Source organism: Dioscorea cayenensis, chromosome 9 (assembly GCF_009730915.1).
Source record: "Dioscorea cayenensis subsp. rotundata cultivar TDr96_F1 chromosome 9, TDr96_F1_v2_PseudoChromosome.rev07_lg8_w22 25.fasta, whole genome shotgun sequence".
Lineage (NCBI taxonomy): Eukaryota > Viridiplantae > Streptophyta > Magnoliopsida > Dioscoreales > Dioscoreaceae > Dioscorea > Dioscorea cayenensis.
Genome location: NC_052479.1, coordinates 6022611 through 6038664, shown reverse-complemented (window position 1 = coordinate 6038664; position 16054 = coordinate 6022611). Strand labels below are relative to the sequence as shown.

At 42.7% G+C, this 16054-nt stretch overlaps 1 non-coding gene and 1 pseudogene across 1 annotated transcript; one reads left to right on the top strand and one right to left on the bottom strand.

The window, feature by feature from the left end:
• Positions 1–12068: 12068 nt before the first annotated feature.
• LOC120268433 lies at positions 12069–13088 on the top strand (annotated as a pseudogene).
• A 2506-nt stretch (positions 13089–15594) lies between these two features.
• On the bottom strand, positions 15595–15701 carry LOC120269557. The gene has a single exon (XR_005539207.1). It is a non-coding gene; the product is annotated as a small nucleolar RNA R71 (small nucleolar RNA).
• Between the last annotated feature and the right edge of the window lie 353 nt (positions 15702–16054).

Below are 16054 nucleotides of genomic sequence, written 5' to 3'. Positions count from 1 at the left end.
GTGTGGAAATTATCCACGCCCGTGTGGAAATTTCGCACAGGCTCGTGTAGCGTTCACGCCCGTGGAGTTGCCTGATTCCAGCCCTATTTAAAGCTGATTCAGCCCCGATTTTGGTATTCTTTTCTCCATCTTTTCCCCAACTTGCGAGAAGGCTTCAGCTAGGGTTTCAAGGTGTATTGGCCAAGGTTTAGGAGATGTTCTATGGCTCTGACATCGTGATTCCATTAGGAAAAAGGTTGGTAGGGAAGCTTCGATCGAGGCGTATCCTATACCGGATGAAGGAATCCTTATACGACAAGTAGAGGACATTCCACAAGACCATCGACACGACCATCGAGGGGGTTTCTTTATGGATTCATTGCTTTTACATTCAATTTCTTTGATTGTACTTAGCTCTATGGAGAGCTAAACCCCTAGTGGGTACTTGGGTGATTGTGAACACTAGGATGTATTCGTTTCTTTGAATTTCTTTATTATGCTTTCAATAAATTGATGTTTATTGTGAGTTCCAACCTTCAATGCTTGATTGTATGAACATTTCCCCTAGAGTGACACTAGGGTTGAGAGTTCTTGTTGGTAACCTTGTGAGTGAGTGATACACCACGAGTGTTAGACAAAGCTAGGTTGGAGAGGGTTGAGAGGGTGAGTCGAGAGGTACAGGAGCGTCCCCTTTCCCCTCCGACATGATAGATTCTACCTCCGTTCCTCGAGTTCTTTGCGGCCATAATAGAGTGAATGGTCTAATGGATGAACCTCCACTGGGGCCTACTTGCGCGTGCAATGGAGTGTAGCGTTGAGGTGATCTTAGTATCTAGGGCTTAATTGTGGCTAGGGACTTTCCGCCTGGACCAAAGGGTTAGGTCTAAATCTAGGAAGAGATTTATCACTTGGAATCCCTAGAGCTCATTGCAGCTCTATGCGAGTGCGAGGTGTTGAGATTGTTCGATTTCTCCTCCGGGACATGTATAGAGTTAGGCATAGTTGACCTTAGATTTGGGACTATGTATGTATGGATTTCCATGACTCACCATTGCATTGATTAGGAAGCATAATAGAGAGTTCTTGCACTTGAAGTGATTATCCAAGGTGAAGCATCATCCGAGTACCCCGTCTTTATCGATTGCCTTGTCTTCTGATTATTTTTGCTCTCTTACTTGTTGCTTTTAATTTCTGAGAATTGAATCATTACCACACATATCATTGTTGATACTCCACATAGCTAAGAATCGAATTAAGAGTCTTTACTCCCTACTCCCTGTGGATTCGACCCCGCTCACCCGGGATTATTACTACGACAAACCCGTGCACTTGCGGGATTTACGCAAGGGGACCTTGTCACTTCTCCTCTGACCCAAGACTACTCCCACTGCATAATCACTAGCATCACACATTACTTCGAACGGCTCATCAAACTTCAGTGTTGTCAGAATTGGTGTTTGCACTAACTTTTCTTTCAGCATATTAAATGCATTCAGACAGTAATTTCCAAAATCAAAAGGGGTATCCTTCTCCAAGAGTTTGGTTAACGGTTGGGAGATCTTCGAAAAGTCCTTAATGAACCTTCTGTAAAAACCTGCATGACCGAAGAAACTGCGGATCCCTTTTACATTCATAGGCGGAGGAAGCTTTTTTATTATCTCAATCTTCGCCTTATCCACCTCCATACCTGCCTGGGAAATCTTATGGCCAAGGACAATGCCTTCTTGCATAATAAAGTGACACTTCTCCCAGTTGAGGAGGAGATTCGTCTCTTCATATCTCACTAAAACTCTTTCCAAATTATTTAAGCAAGCATGGAAAGAGTCCCCGAACACTGAAAAATCATCCATAAAAACTTCCATAATATCTTCGAGAAAGTCATCAAAAATGGCCGTCATGCAGTGCTGGAATCTTGCAAGAGTGTTACACAGCCCGAAAGGCATTCTTCTGTAAGCAAAAGTACCATAAGGACAAGTAAATGTGGTTTTCTCCTGATCTTTTGGAGCTATTGGGATTGAAAGTATCCCGACATGCCATCAAGGAAACAGTAGAAATGATGCCCCGCTAGTCGTTCCAACATTTGGTCAATAAATGGCAAAGGAAAGTGATCTTTCCGAGTGACGTCATTCAGTCTCCTATAGTCAATGGAAACTCACCAACCAGTAACTATCCTAGTGGGGATTAACTTATTCTTTTCATTCTTCACTACTGTCATTCCTCCTTTTTTCGGGACAACTTGGGTCGGGCTCACCCACTTGCTATCTGATATGCGATAGATGATTCCCGCATCCAAAAGTTTTATTACTTCCATCTTGACAAATTCCTTCATATTTGGGTCCAATCTTCTCTAAGGTTGGATCACAGATTTGTACTCATCCTCCATTAGGATCTTATGAGTGCAGAATGGGTTTATACCCCTAATGTCGTAGATCTTCCATGTAATAGCTAATTTGTTCTTTTTCAACATGCTAACAAGCTTATCCTTCTGCTCCGCAGACATGTTTGAAGCTACAATCACACGGAGTTTAGAGTCCTCCATTAAGAATGCATACTCCAAATGTGTTGGAAGAGTTTTAAGCTCAAGTTCTGTTGGTTCAACAATTGATCGGTGTAAGTCGCCCTCCTTCAATTTATCAATCTCCTCGAAATCATTTGCCTCATGTTCATAGGTATTCTCCTCCTCTTCTAACTGGGTACCTATCTCTTTACAATCTACAATAGATATCAACGTGTCCATTCCACATAGTTTTACTTTTGAAATAGCAACCCCAACTGAAAAGAGTTCATGCCTCTGGTCTTGATAAGAAGAATCAAACTGAGCAAGTATTCCTTCTACACTTTCCTCCAACTGGTCGCTCATTGACGCCGACCTGGATTCCTCAAACTGCTTTATCACATTATCTAATTCACCATTTTGCCCTTGAATCTTGGCGATGTACTCTTCAACCAATTCTTCTACTGGCTGTTGAGTTGTACACTACTCATGGTGAGAATAACACAGCATGTCATGCCATGCAATTGTTAGAACTTTCAGCTCCACGTGTTCAACCATTCTCATGATAGTGTCAAATGATTCAAACATGTTAATCATTTCCTACAATAAAAAGAATAAGGCAATGTCAGAACAATTATATAATAAGAAGATAGGAAATAGAATATATGGTGAAATAGCTAAGAAAACAAAGTGCAAAGTATCTTTAAACGCCTAGCTCCCCGGCAACGACGCCAAAAACTTGACAAGGTCCCCTTGCATATATCCCGCAAGTGCACGGGTTTGTCAAAGTAATAATACCGGGTAAGCGGGTATCGAATCCACAGGGAGTAGGGAATAAAAACGCTTAATTCGATTCTTAGCTATGTAAAAGATCAATGATAATGAGTGTGACAATGATTCAATTCTCAATAGTAAAGCAACAAGTAAGAGAGCAAAAGTAACGAAGGGGGTAAGGCAATCGATAAAGATGGGGTACCAGGATAATGCTCCACCTAGGATAATTCTTTCAAGTGTAAGAACCCTCTATTATGCTTCCTAATCAATGCAGTAGTAAGTCGTGGAAATCCTTAATTACATAGTCCCAAATCTATGGTCAACTATGACTAACTCTATACATGTCCCGGAGGAGAAATCGAACAATCTCAATAACTCACACTTGCATAGAGTTGCAATGAGTTCTAGGGATTCCAAGTGATAAATATCTTCCTTATAATAGACCTAACACTTTTGTCCAGGTGGAAGGTCCCTAACCACAATTGAGCCCTAGATACTAAGATCACCTCAAGGCTTCACTCTGTTGCACGCGTAACTAAGCCCCAGTGGAAGTTCATCCCTTAGACCATTCACTCTATTATGACCGCAAAGAACTCAAGGAATGGAGGTAGAATCTATCACGCCTGAGGGGAAAGGGGACACTCCTGTATCTCTCGACTCATCCTCTCGACCCTCTCCAACCTAGCTTTGTCTAACGCTCGTGGTGTGTCACTCACTCACAAGGTTATCAACAAGAACTCTCAACCCTAGTGTCACTCTAGGGGTAATATTCATACAATCAAGCATTCAAGGTTGGAACTCACAATAAACATCAATTTATTGAAATCATAATAAAGAGGTTCAAAGAAACAAATACATCCTAGGGTTCACAATACCCGAGTAACCACTAGGGGTTTAGCTCTCCATGGAGCTAAGTACAATCAAAGAAATAGAATGTAAAAGCAATGAATCCATAAAGAAACCCCCTCGATAGCAGGTCAACGGTCTTATGGAAAGTCCTCTACTCGTCGTCCAAGGATTCCCTCGTCCGGCATAGGATACGCCTCCACGGAAGCTCCCCTACCAACCTTCTTCCTGAGGAATGATGATGTTGGGGCCGTAGAACCTCTCCAAAACCTTGGCCAATACCCCTCGAAACCCTAGCCGAAGCCCTCTCTCAAGTTGGGGAAAAGATGGAGAAAATAATACTAAAATCAGGGCTGATTCGGCTTTTAAATTGGGCTGGAATCGGGCGACTACACGGGTGTGGATAATATCCACACGCCCGTGTGGATCCTCTAAACTCCTGTTTTCTCGGCCGGCTGTGAACAGTGCTACTATAGTACTTTCTACCGTGTTCCTACAGTGCTCTACTACAACATTCGACTTGAATAGCTTCCCGAATCCATACTTTCATCGGAGTAACGCAAACGGGCACACGTTCACATCGTGGATCACTTGTATTTTCAATGATATGTACGTTGGTGAAGCTCTTGTTCTATGTGCATAAGTTGGAATGCTCGAGTGTGGATGCCTTTGTGCCCTCCAAATGGATGTGCCAACTTGAATACGAGGAGGTTGGCACACACTCTAGCATCTCACATCGACCTATGTCTTCGCGTTTGAACCTTAGCAAGATTTCCTCCAAAATCGGTGTATTATAATCCACATTGGCTTCTTTCCTTCATACTTGGCCTCACAACCCTACCTGCATAAAAGTAAGATAAAAACACACATATTAGTGTAAAAACCTGAGAAAAGTAATGCTCAACATAAAGAATGAATGCTTTGCATTCATATCGCACAAGCACTTATCAAACTCCCCCACACTTAAGCTTTTGCTTGTCCTCAAGCAAAAATTAAAATGTAATGTGCATCAATGAAGAAAATATTGGAAGTGCTTGGCCTTAGGTTCACCAAAATATACAAAGAGAGCATTCTACAAGTGAGGAAAATTTCAACACTAAATATGAAAAATCGAAACTCTAGATAAAAACTTGAATAAAAAAGGACAACAAACCCGAAATTGTGAAAGTGTGTGGACTCACACAAGTCAACCCAAGGTATACTCCTCAAAGCTCTTAGTATAAGGGACTTATTTATCTACACAAGTGACAACAATTTCAAAGATGGTAGTAGCTTCACACATCCTCTAAGGTAGCCCTTTCCAAAGCGGCCGCTAAGGTGGCTTTCACACTTTCGAGGTGGTAGCTCTTTCTACCGGAGTGGTAGCTTTCACTCATCCTATGAGATAGCTCTTTCTCTCATTAGGGCATAGCTAGTATCCGACTTATAAGAGTAGCTTCATACTTCATAGGTGGTAGCTCTTTCCACCCAACAAACACAAATAAACAATAAAACTATTTTGTTCTTTCTTTTTCGTTTTCCATTTTTTTTTTTAGAATTTAACACAAGAAACAACTATAACTAGTTCCTTTAACATCAAACTTGAGTTTCCAACAGAGTTTAAAAAGTGAGTAGTGGACTAAGTGTAAATCGGGTGGCTTCTCAAAAATCACTCTCCTGGCTATGGTCTCTTGAAGAGACGGAGTCTGACCTTTAGAACTTTCTCTGCTTTTTCCCGTTATTGATTGTCCTTTAGCACGAGAGCCTTGGATCGTAATCAGGGTTGTGTCACTAATAAAAAAAACCAGGGTCCCTGCTCACCTCTGTTCCGTCTGTTTGCCCAAGATCAGAATCAACCTCTGCAATCTTTGCAACCGGAGGAGAGTCATTTTATTCTACATCCTCATCCATTTCCTCGGGTTGATTCTCCTTTGGACCAAAGACCCTTGGTAGGAGGTAGTTTACCGCCACCTTTGGAGGAAGACTCCCAAACTTGAGGACCACCTTCTTTAATAGATCATCATCCCCATCATTTGAATCTTCCATCCTATCAAAGCAAAGCTCGGTCTTCCTTCTAATTTAAAAGTCCCGGAGTCTTTCATATCTACATCCTGGGTCTATTGTTTCTCTGGCTTCTTTTCCCGAGGCTGTTCCTTAGCGTCAATTTTTTGCGACTTTCCAATCAGCCCCGTTGACTCCGAGCTATCAAATTCCTCCTTTGCCATCTTCGCTTCTTACTCCATGTCATTTGATCTCGTGGAACTGATTTTGGAGCGGGGAATTTAGGAGCATTTCTTGGTCTGTGCTCAAACCATTGACCCACTAGAGTATTTGGTGGCTTGAATTTGGGGTTACCTCTGAACTGAGCTTAACTCATCATTATTTGAACCACGTTTGCTGGGAGGGTGAGGGTGACTCCTTTCTAATCACTTGCTGTCTGGAGTGGTATGCCCCCAAGCCCTTTTCATTTGTTTTCATCCAGGGGCATCTGTACATCCTCTACTTGACACTGGTAACTGGGGTACCGTGGCTTCGGAACCCCTTTACCTAGAGAAAGCGGTAGGGGTTTCAAAACGAAGGATGGAAACCTCCTGGCTTTGACCATTAGATCGATTGATGTCCTAACTCACGATGAGACTCTCTCCCCTGCTTCAGTTTCCCAATCAAACCCGCCCGGGCGATATCCGTGGGCCTGGGCAGAGGGGAAATAGGTTGCCAATCCTTCCAAACTTGGCTTATATATATGAATGAATTCGCTTCGTCGTCATGATCGGGAGAACTCTTCTCTTTGACCTGCTTAAACAAAGGTTGGATCGGCTCACATACCACCCAAACAAAGTTTTGAGCTTCATCGATCGAACGCACAAATCTGCCATGGCAAACCTTCCTTACCCACCTTTAACCTATATTGACTTAGAAAAGAAAGGGGAAAGACTTAGGAACTATGGTGAGACATGAAAACACCCGATCCCATTCTGACCTTGATATGTGGACCGCCTTCAGTGCCATATCTCTTGTTAGGTACACATAGTATGGTCACCCGATAAATCAAGTAGTGTCGTTCGTTCTTTCTTCTAGCTTGTCTCCTTTCACCGACATCATCTCTCGTTAGGGACACTAAATTTACCTACGCTCCTGGTGGGCACAACATCAAGCAGAACCATAACTTTGATCGCCTTCCATCACCGAAGGATGGATGAATCATGCCTGTTCTCATGTAGTTAGGCTAATTCGAAGTCATCCATTAATGCAAAAGAATCTGGGAGCTAGGCTCGCTCCTGAGAGTCAGAGTGGTTAGAAATGAGGATTCGCTATAATAATGGATGGAATAGGAATAAAGACTTTCCGGCTGTGACCTATAAAAAAGGTGCGAATTGTTTGAAGGGCATTGTTAGGCGAGCGTTGAGTGAGTTTCGAGTTTCATAATTCCTATTTTGAGAATAACAACAAGGGGTACCATCTATCGTGGTATTTGAATCAAGGCTTATTCGTTTAGGTTGATGGCGAAGGTTGACTTCCTGTCTGACTTCACGAAATAGCGCTATTCAAAGCACTTTGACCGTATAGTTGAGTTTATGAGGAGTTAGCCATTACAACAGGATAAATACGAGAGGAAGTACTTTCAATGCTTGGCTACCCGGCTCTAGTAAAATATTAATTATTCCAGCGATCGGTTAAGTCAAGTCAAACTTTCTGGGATCAAGGCATGATTATCAGTTCCTTTCTTTAGGTCACGTAATTTTTTTTTCAAGGCATTTGGTCGATTCCTTCTCATTTTTAGTCCCTCTACCCGCTTTCCTAGGTTTAGGCCCGAGCCCGTCCGTTCTTCTCTTAGCTTACGTTCGACGGGTGATCTTATTCGTGGGTAGTGGTGCTAGGGAGAGTGAATCTTTGCTAGTTAGGCGAAAGTGCAGGGGAGCTTCAAGCACTTTTATCGCTAGGTTTAGGGGTGGAGGGACTGATACATGAAAGGAAGATTTATTGAATACTGATATCTATCGCTAACCATTCATGAATACGGAAAAAAAGCAACACTTATTGCTCGAAAGCACCTTTACGCTAACCTCACGGCTTTCCTTTCTGGCATATGAGACTGACCTCTTCTCTAACGCTAAAGTGGAATGAAAGTTTCTTTCCTATGGCTAGGAAACGAACCAACCGGGAAACCAAAAAGGGGAATGAAATGGATAAATGATTGGAACGATTGAGAAAAGAAGGACAATGGTGGCCCCTTTCACCCAGGGGACATTGTCGGAGAACAATATCAGGGACAGGCTTCGAAGGTTCTTCCATATTTATATATATATAGATAGATATTTCGATGGAGATCTATATATTTTTCTATGGATAGATCCATATTGAGTTGAGAAATTTCTATTGATCCTGTTTCAAGATCTATGAATAAGAGAGATAAAAAAAATATTCATAGAAAAGAAAAGATATGAATAGATAGGGCTGAGCAGATAGCTGGGTTGGGTACGATGATGGGCAAGAGAGCGAAAAACTAACCTTTGAGAAAAGTGACCTCCGGCTCAGCCCACGACATCCTTCCCTTCCTGTAGCTCAAGTGACTCCCTTTCTTTTTTTCCCAGAAGGGAGTTGCCCGACCACAACGAATCCTGCCCTCCTGTCTTTCTTTCTCATTGGACCACTTCCTGGGACGCCCCTATGAATTTAATGATTTCAGGGCCCCGGAAGGAAACTTCGGAAATAAAGCCTACTGGTCGGTCTGGTTGTCCCCCTTAAGGTGGCTGGGTGGGCCTCGGTTCAATCTTGCTGATTCCACCTAGAATAGACATGGCTCAATAGAAGGGGTAAGGTCAAGTGTTCTTAAAACAAAACTATCAGGGTATTTCGGAGCACAGTCTTCCATTAGGTCCTTTACGGACGACGAAAGCCTCTTAGCTATAGTCTATAATCCGCCTCCGGTGGTTCTTTCCTTTTGGCTCAGTAGAGCTGAGCTGGGTTCCATTGCACTCTGTATGAAATGCATAGCATAGGAAGTCCACGCAGCAAACCGAGGCCGTGTGTGCGCCGTACCGCCGACGATTAAGAGAATAGGTATCCCCACCCCAGGCATAGTTTGTGAGACATGTTATATGCGACCATTTCACGTGGTTCGGGGGCACTTGAGTAAGCCACCGGCGCCCGATAGCGTCTTTACCCCTATCCAGTTTTTGGGCCAATTCCACCTTCGTACTACCAAAAAATCAGATTCTTACTAAATCCGAGTTTGCTGCTCAAACCATTACAAAACTAATACCTATTATGTTTAGTACTTCAGGTGCTTCTCTAGCGTATAATATAAATCCTGTAGCGGATCAATTCCTACGAGCCATTCAAACTAGTACTTTTTGTAATCGACTCAATTGCTTCTTCAATAAACGCTGGTTCTTCGATAAAGTTTTGAATGACTTTCTAGTCAGATCGTTCCTATGTTTCGGATATTCAGTCTCATTCAAAGCATTAGATAAGGGTACTATTGAGATATTGGGCACTTATGGTATCTCGTACACATTCTGACGATTGGCCTAGTGAATAAGTCAAAGAAAGATATTCAATCACAGTTTAATCCATCCCGGTAAAAATCTGTTATAGAATTGTGACTGCTTTTGGTAACATTTATAGCAGTGCTCTTGGTCTACCTATCTCTGCCCCCTCTTCTTTGTTTATGTGCTGTGCTGTGAGACTTTCTACGCTTTTGTTCTCTTGGTTGGTATTCTCTATTCCTCATCTTCTATTTCTTTTTCTCTTTAGCTAATACATGCTTTCCAAGCAACTACCCCCGTTGTCTGCTTTGCTTGGTAAACAAACGGTCTCACGTATCCCATGCGTCTGAATTTCTAAATAGTATGAATGATACATCGGTGTAAAGGATTGAGTAGAGTAGGATGATTTGAAGAGATAGTTCTCTTAAGTCAGTATAATATACAATATTATTAAAGAAAGAAGTTCTAAGAAAGAAATGTGCGCAGTCTGAAGAATTAAGAAAGAACAATAGAACAATGTTCATTTAGAAAGAAAATTGTTTAGTGCTTTAAGAATATGAGAATCCATACTCAATTTGACGAGTGATCAAGCCCTTGTCCACATCCCGACGGTAAAACTTCTTCCAAACTTGACTTAAGGAGTTAGCTTCTACCAAACCCTGTCACCAACCTTGAACTCCAAGGGCCTCCACCCTTGGTCAGCATACTTCTTCATTTCATCCTGCGAGAAGCTTTTGAAAGCACCTCTTCTTTCTTCCTCTCTTGGAGGTAAGATTCGAACCCTTCCATGACCACCTTACGTGATGATGACAACTAGGGGCTACCCATACGAGAACTGGGCCACATCAAGTTAACTTAACCAGTTCCTCTGCGAACCAGACACATAGTGAAGGAGATACTCCTAGAGGAAACCATTAATCCTCTCGGTCTGCCTACCGGGATTGCCAAGGTCTTTCTGGGACAGGAAAAGGCTGAAGAAGACCAGCTTCGCGTCTTTCCTTAGACTTGTCTTACTAGCACAACTTCACTAAGCTTCAATGTCCTCACCCATATCGGGCCAATAATTATGCCGAGATAACAATGGCTTCATTCTCAAGGCACTCTGCCTACTACCGCCTCGGCCAGGGAGTTGATTGCCTTGACATGGCTGGTGTGCACGCCAACGCTCAACCCAAACCGTGCAATGGTTGCCTCTCGAGTGAAATTATGAGTGGCTCCAGTGTCCACCATGGCCTGGGCTTCCCTTCCATTCAAGGTAAGTGGCACATAAAGAAGAGAATGACAAGGGATACCTTTCACTGCCCGTTGAGTCCCCAACAATTATAGTGGATTGATTCGGCTTCGAGTCACTGTCGCCCTCAGTGACCAATGCAGCTAGCTTTTCCCTCATCCCACGAGCTGAAAGTAGTCCGACCAGCCAGAGCATCATCGGCCTGCCGAGTTCTCCACCAAAGCTTTGTATCACCAGTAAAGTACATCTCCACCAAGGGTACTTACTAGACTTAAGCTTTCTTTCTTCGAGTCTCACGACCTTTACTGCAACTACTTCTTTAGAAAGGACTGTCCTTGTTCTTCTTCTCCTTGCTTTTCTTTGTTTTTTATTCAAAAGTTCAAGCAAGAGATTCAAAGCTCAAAAAGAGTACTATGTAGAGAATGAATGCGAGTGAAGCAAAGCCTTGGAATTCTTCAGACTACGGAAAGAAGGCGTAAACTAACTATCGAAAGCTCAAAGCACTTGTCTCAAGAGTAGAAGAACTAGAAACTTGAAGAGCTTTCCTCAAGAACCCAGAAGTCCTACATCATCTGGATAATCGACTGAGCCACATTCGAGCCTCTAGCACTTCAGTCCCTATAAACCGAGTTTATCCACTACAGCATGATAGCTCTTCCCTCTTCTTGTAGGATCATCCATTAGACCTTCTACCCGATCCACTCAAACAGAACTAGTGCAGAACAAAAGAAGGCAAGAACTTTGTAAGCCCATTTTGAAGCAAAGAAATAGAGTACTTTGCTGAGAGCACTAGACCTTCTCTCTTTCTGGATTGATTCCCACTAATTGACTGATAGCTGGCTTGGCCGATGAGACCTATTGTCTTATTGTCCTGGCTCACTTCACTACTTTGGAGAATGGATTTTTCCCCTTTCTGGTTTGCAAACTCTCTAACCCATCTGGAAGCTCCATCCAAATTCTAGTTGATGTGAGCATTTCCCCAGAGGCAGAGTCTGAATCGAGCAATGAAGTCTTGGGTCCTTTGTCTAAGGGCCCTTTAGTTCCACTAGCCTTAATGCACTTTTCAGAGTTGCGAAGGTGGCGTTGGTGGTCTCGTTTTATCATAAATAGATAGAAAGAAAGCGCTATTCTTCAAATTTTTAAAGAGCCTTAGCTATATGCTTAACATATGCAAAGAGCCCATTTACTCGCCTCTGAAATTAATTAGTATTATATTTTGTAAATTAGTAAAGCGGATTTCTCCATTGACTCTATCATCGTCTTTCTTAGTTCAAGTATGGAATTATCTCCTAGAGCTGCGTAACTCACGACTCTATTAGAAAGTAGAATGACCAATGTTTACACGAATTTTCAAGTGGATGAGATCGGTCGAGTGGTCTCAGTTGGAGATGGGATTGCACGTGTTTATGGATTGAATAAGATTCAAGATGGAAAAATGGTGGACTTTGCCAGCGGTGTGAAAGGAATAGCCTTGAATCTTGAAAATGAGAATGTAGGTATTGTTGTCTTTGGTAGTGATACCGCATTTAAAGAAGGAGATCTTGTCAAACGCACTGGATCTATTATTGATGTTCCTGCGGGAAAGGCCATGTTAGGCCGTGTGGTCGACACGTTGGGAGTACCTATTGATGTAAGAGAGGCTCTAAGCGGTCACGAATGAAGACGTGTCAAATTAAAAGCCCCAAGGATTATTGAACGTAAATCTGTGCATAAACCTATGCAAACAGGCTTAAAAGTAGTGGATAGCCTGGTTCCTATAGGCCGTGGTCAACGAGAACTTATAATCGGGGACAAACAAACTAGAAAAATAGCTATAGCTATGGATACTATATTAAACCAAAAGCAAATGAACTCAAGGGGCACCTCTCAGAGTGAGACATTGTATTGTGTCTATGTAGAGATTGGACAGAAACGCTCGACTGTGGCACAATTAGTTCAAATTCTTCCAGAAACGAATGCTTCGGAATATTCCATTTTTGTAGTAGCCACCGCTTCGGATCCTGCTCCTCTACAATTTCTGGCCCCATATTCTGGGTGTGCCATGGGGGAATATTTCCGTGATAATGAAATGCACGCATTAATAATATATGATGATCTTAGTAAATAGGAGGTGGCATATCGACAAATGTCATTATTGTTACGCCGACCACGAGGCCATGAGGCTTTCCCAGGGGATGTTTTCTATTTACATTCCCGTCTCTTAGAAAGAGCCACTAAACAATCGGACAAGATAGGTACAGGTAGCTCGACTGCGTTACCCATCATTGACAACCCTACCTTCATAAAAGTAACATAAAAACACACATATTAGTGTAAAAACTTGAGAAAAGTAATGCTCAACATAAGGAATGAACACTTCGCAGAGGCCGAGTATGAAGGAAATAGGCCAATGTGGATTATAATGCACCTATTTTGGAAGAAATCTCGCTAAGGTTCAAACGCAAAGACATAGGTCAGGTGTGAGATGCTAGAGTGTGTGCCAACCTCCTCGCATTCGAGTGAGCACATCCATTTTGAGGGGCACAAAGGCAGTCACACTCGAGCATTCTGATTTATGCACATAAGAACGAGAGCTCCACCAACATGTATATCATTGAAGAAGCAAGTGATTCACGATGTAAACGTGTGCTCGTTTGCGTTACCCCAATGAAAATATGGAATTGGGAAGTTATTCAGGTCGAAGCTGTAGCAGAGCACTGTAGCAACACGGTAGTAATTACTGTAACATCACTATTCACAACCGGCTGAGAAATCAGAGTAACAGAGAATCCACACGGGCGTGTGGAAATTATCCACGGCCTTGTGGAAATTCTGCACAGGCGCGTGTACTGTCCACGCCCGTGGAGTTGCCCGATTCCAGCCCTATTTAAAGCCGATTTAGGCCCGAATTTGGTATTCTTTTGTCCATCTTTTCCCCAACTTGAGAGAGGGCTTCGGCTAGGGTTTTGAGGAGTATTGGCTAGGTTTTTGGATAGGTTCTACGGCTCCAACATCGCGTGTAGTTTGGAAGAAGATTATTGGGAGAGCTTTCGTCGGCATCGATCCGGCGAGGTGTATCCTAGGCCGGACAAAGGATCCCTTGCGACGAGTAGAGGACTCTCCAAAAGACCATTGACACGACCATCGAGGGGGTTTCTTTATGGATTCATTGATTTTACATTCGATTTCTTTGATTGTACTTAGCTCCATGGAGAGCTAAACTCCTAGTGGGTACTTGGGTGATTGTGAACCCTAGGATGTATTCGTTTCATTGAACTTCTTTATTACCCTTTCAATAAATTGATGTTTATTATGAGTTCGAACCTTGAATGCTTGATTGTATGAACATTTCCACTAGAGTGACACTAGGGTTGAGAGTTCTTGTTGGTAACCTTGTGATTGAGTGACACAAAACGAGCGTTAAACAAAGCTAGGTTGGAGAGGGTTGAGAGGGTGAGTCAAGAGGTACAGGAGTGTCCCCTTTCCCCTCCGACGTGATAGATTCTACCTCCATTCCTCAGGTTCTTTGCGGCCATAATAGAGTCAACGGTCTAAGGGATGAATCTCCGCTGGGGCTTAGTTGCGCTTGCAATGGAGTGAAGCGTTGAGGGGATCTTAGTATCTAGGGCTTAATTATGGTTAGGGACCTTCCACCTGGACCAAAGGGTTAGGTCTATAATTAGGAAGAGATTTATCACCTGGAATCACTAGAGCTCATTGCAACTTTATTCGAGTGCGAGGTTGAGAGGTTATTTAATCTCTCCTCCGGGACATGAATAGAGTTAGGCATAGTTGACCTTAGATTTGGGACTATGTATGTAAGGATTTCCACGACTCACCATTGCATTGATTAGGAAGCATAATAGATAGTTCTTGCACTTGAAGTGATTATCCTAGGTGAAGCATCATCCGAGTACCCCATCTTTATCGATTGCCTTACCTCCTCCGTACTTTTGCTCTCTTACTTGTTGCTTTAAATTGTTGAGAATTGAATCATTGTCACACTTATCATTGTTGATATTCCACATAGCTAAGAATCGAATTAAGTGTCTTTACTCCCTACTCACTGTGAATTTGATACCCGCTCACCCGGGATTATTACTTCGACAAACACATGCACTTGCAGGATATACACAAGGGGATCTTGTCAAGTTTTTGGAGCCGTTGCCGGGGAGCTAGGCATTTAGAGATACTTTGCACTTTGTTTTCTTAGCTATTTCACCACACATTCTAATTCATATCTTCTTATTCTATCATCGTTCTGATTGTCTTTTTCATTCTTTTTGGTGCAGCTCTAGGTTATGACCCGAGGGAATCCATCAATATTGATTGAAGGAGACCCTGAGCTTGAACGTACACTTAGAAGAAAAGGGAAAGAACCTGTGCAAGAACAACATAATCCAGCTGATTTTGAAGTAGAAGGATCTGAAAACATGGCGGAACAAAATGAGCAACAACCAACACTATCTAATTATGCCAGACCTTTAGTGTTGGGGACATAATCGAGTATTGTTTGTCCCCATATTACAGCTTAGAACTTCAAGCTAAAGCCGGCATTCATCCATATGCTGCAGCAGTCTACACAATTTAACAGTTTGGCCGATGAGGATCCAAACAGTCACATAGAGAGCTTCCTTAAGGTGTGCGACATGCTGAAGATAAATGGTGTGACTGATGATTCCATCAAATTAAGAGCCTTCATATTTTCCTTAAAGGGGAGAGTAAAGCAGTGGCTACACTCATTACCTAGAGCATCAATCACTACATGGGAGGAGATGGTAGAAGCTTTTCTAGCCCGTTATTTCCCTCCCGGAAAATAAGCAAAGCTTAGGAATGAGATCTCATCCTTTGTGCAGTTGGAATTGGAGTCTCTATTTGAGACATGGGAAAGGTTCAAGGAACTCCTGCGAAAGTGTCCGCAACACGGATTCCCGGAGTGGATGATTGTTCAAACCTTCTACAATGGTTTGAACCTGAGTACAAGGCAACTCTTGGATGTGGTGGCAGGAGGTACCTTAGGTAGCAAGACCCTGATGAGGCTCATCAATTGATTGAGGAAATGGGGTTAAATAGCTACCAGTGGAATGCTAGGGAGAAGAAAAAGGTGGCCGGTCTCCATGAAATTGATGTTGTAACTTCATTGGCGGCCCAAGTGGAGAGTTTGAGTAAGAAGCTAGATCTTATAGCTTTGAATAGAGTTGCAGCCATGACCAATTGCACTGGTTGTGGTGGAGGACATGCTTCCTCCGATTGCCTAATCATCATTGGTGATGTTTCTTCAGT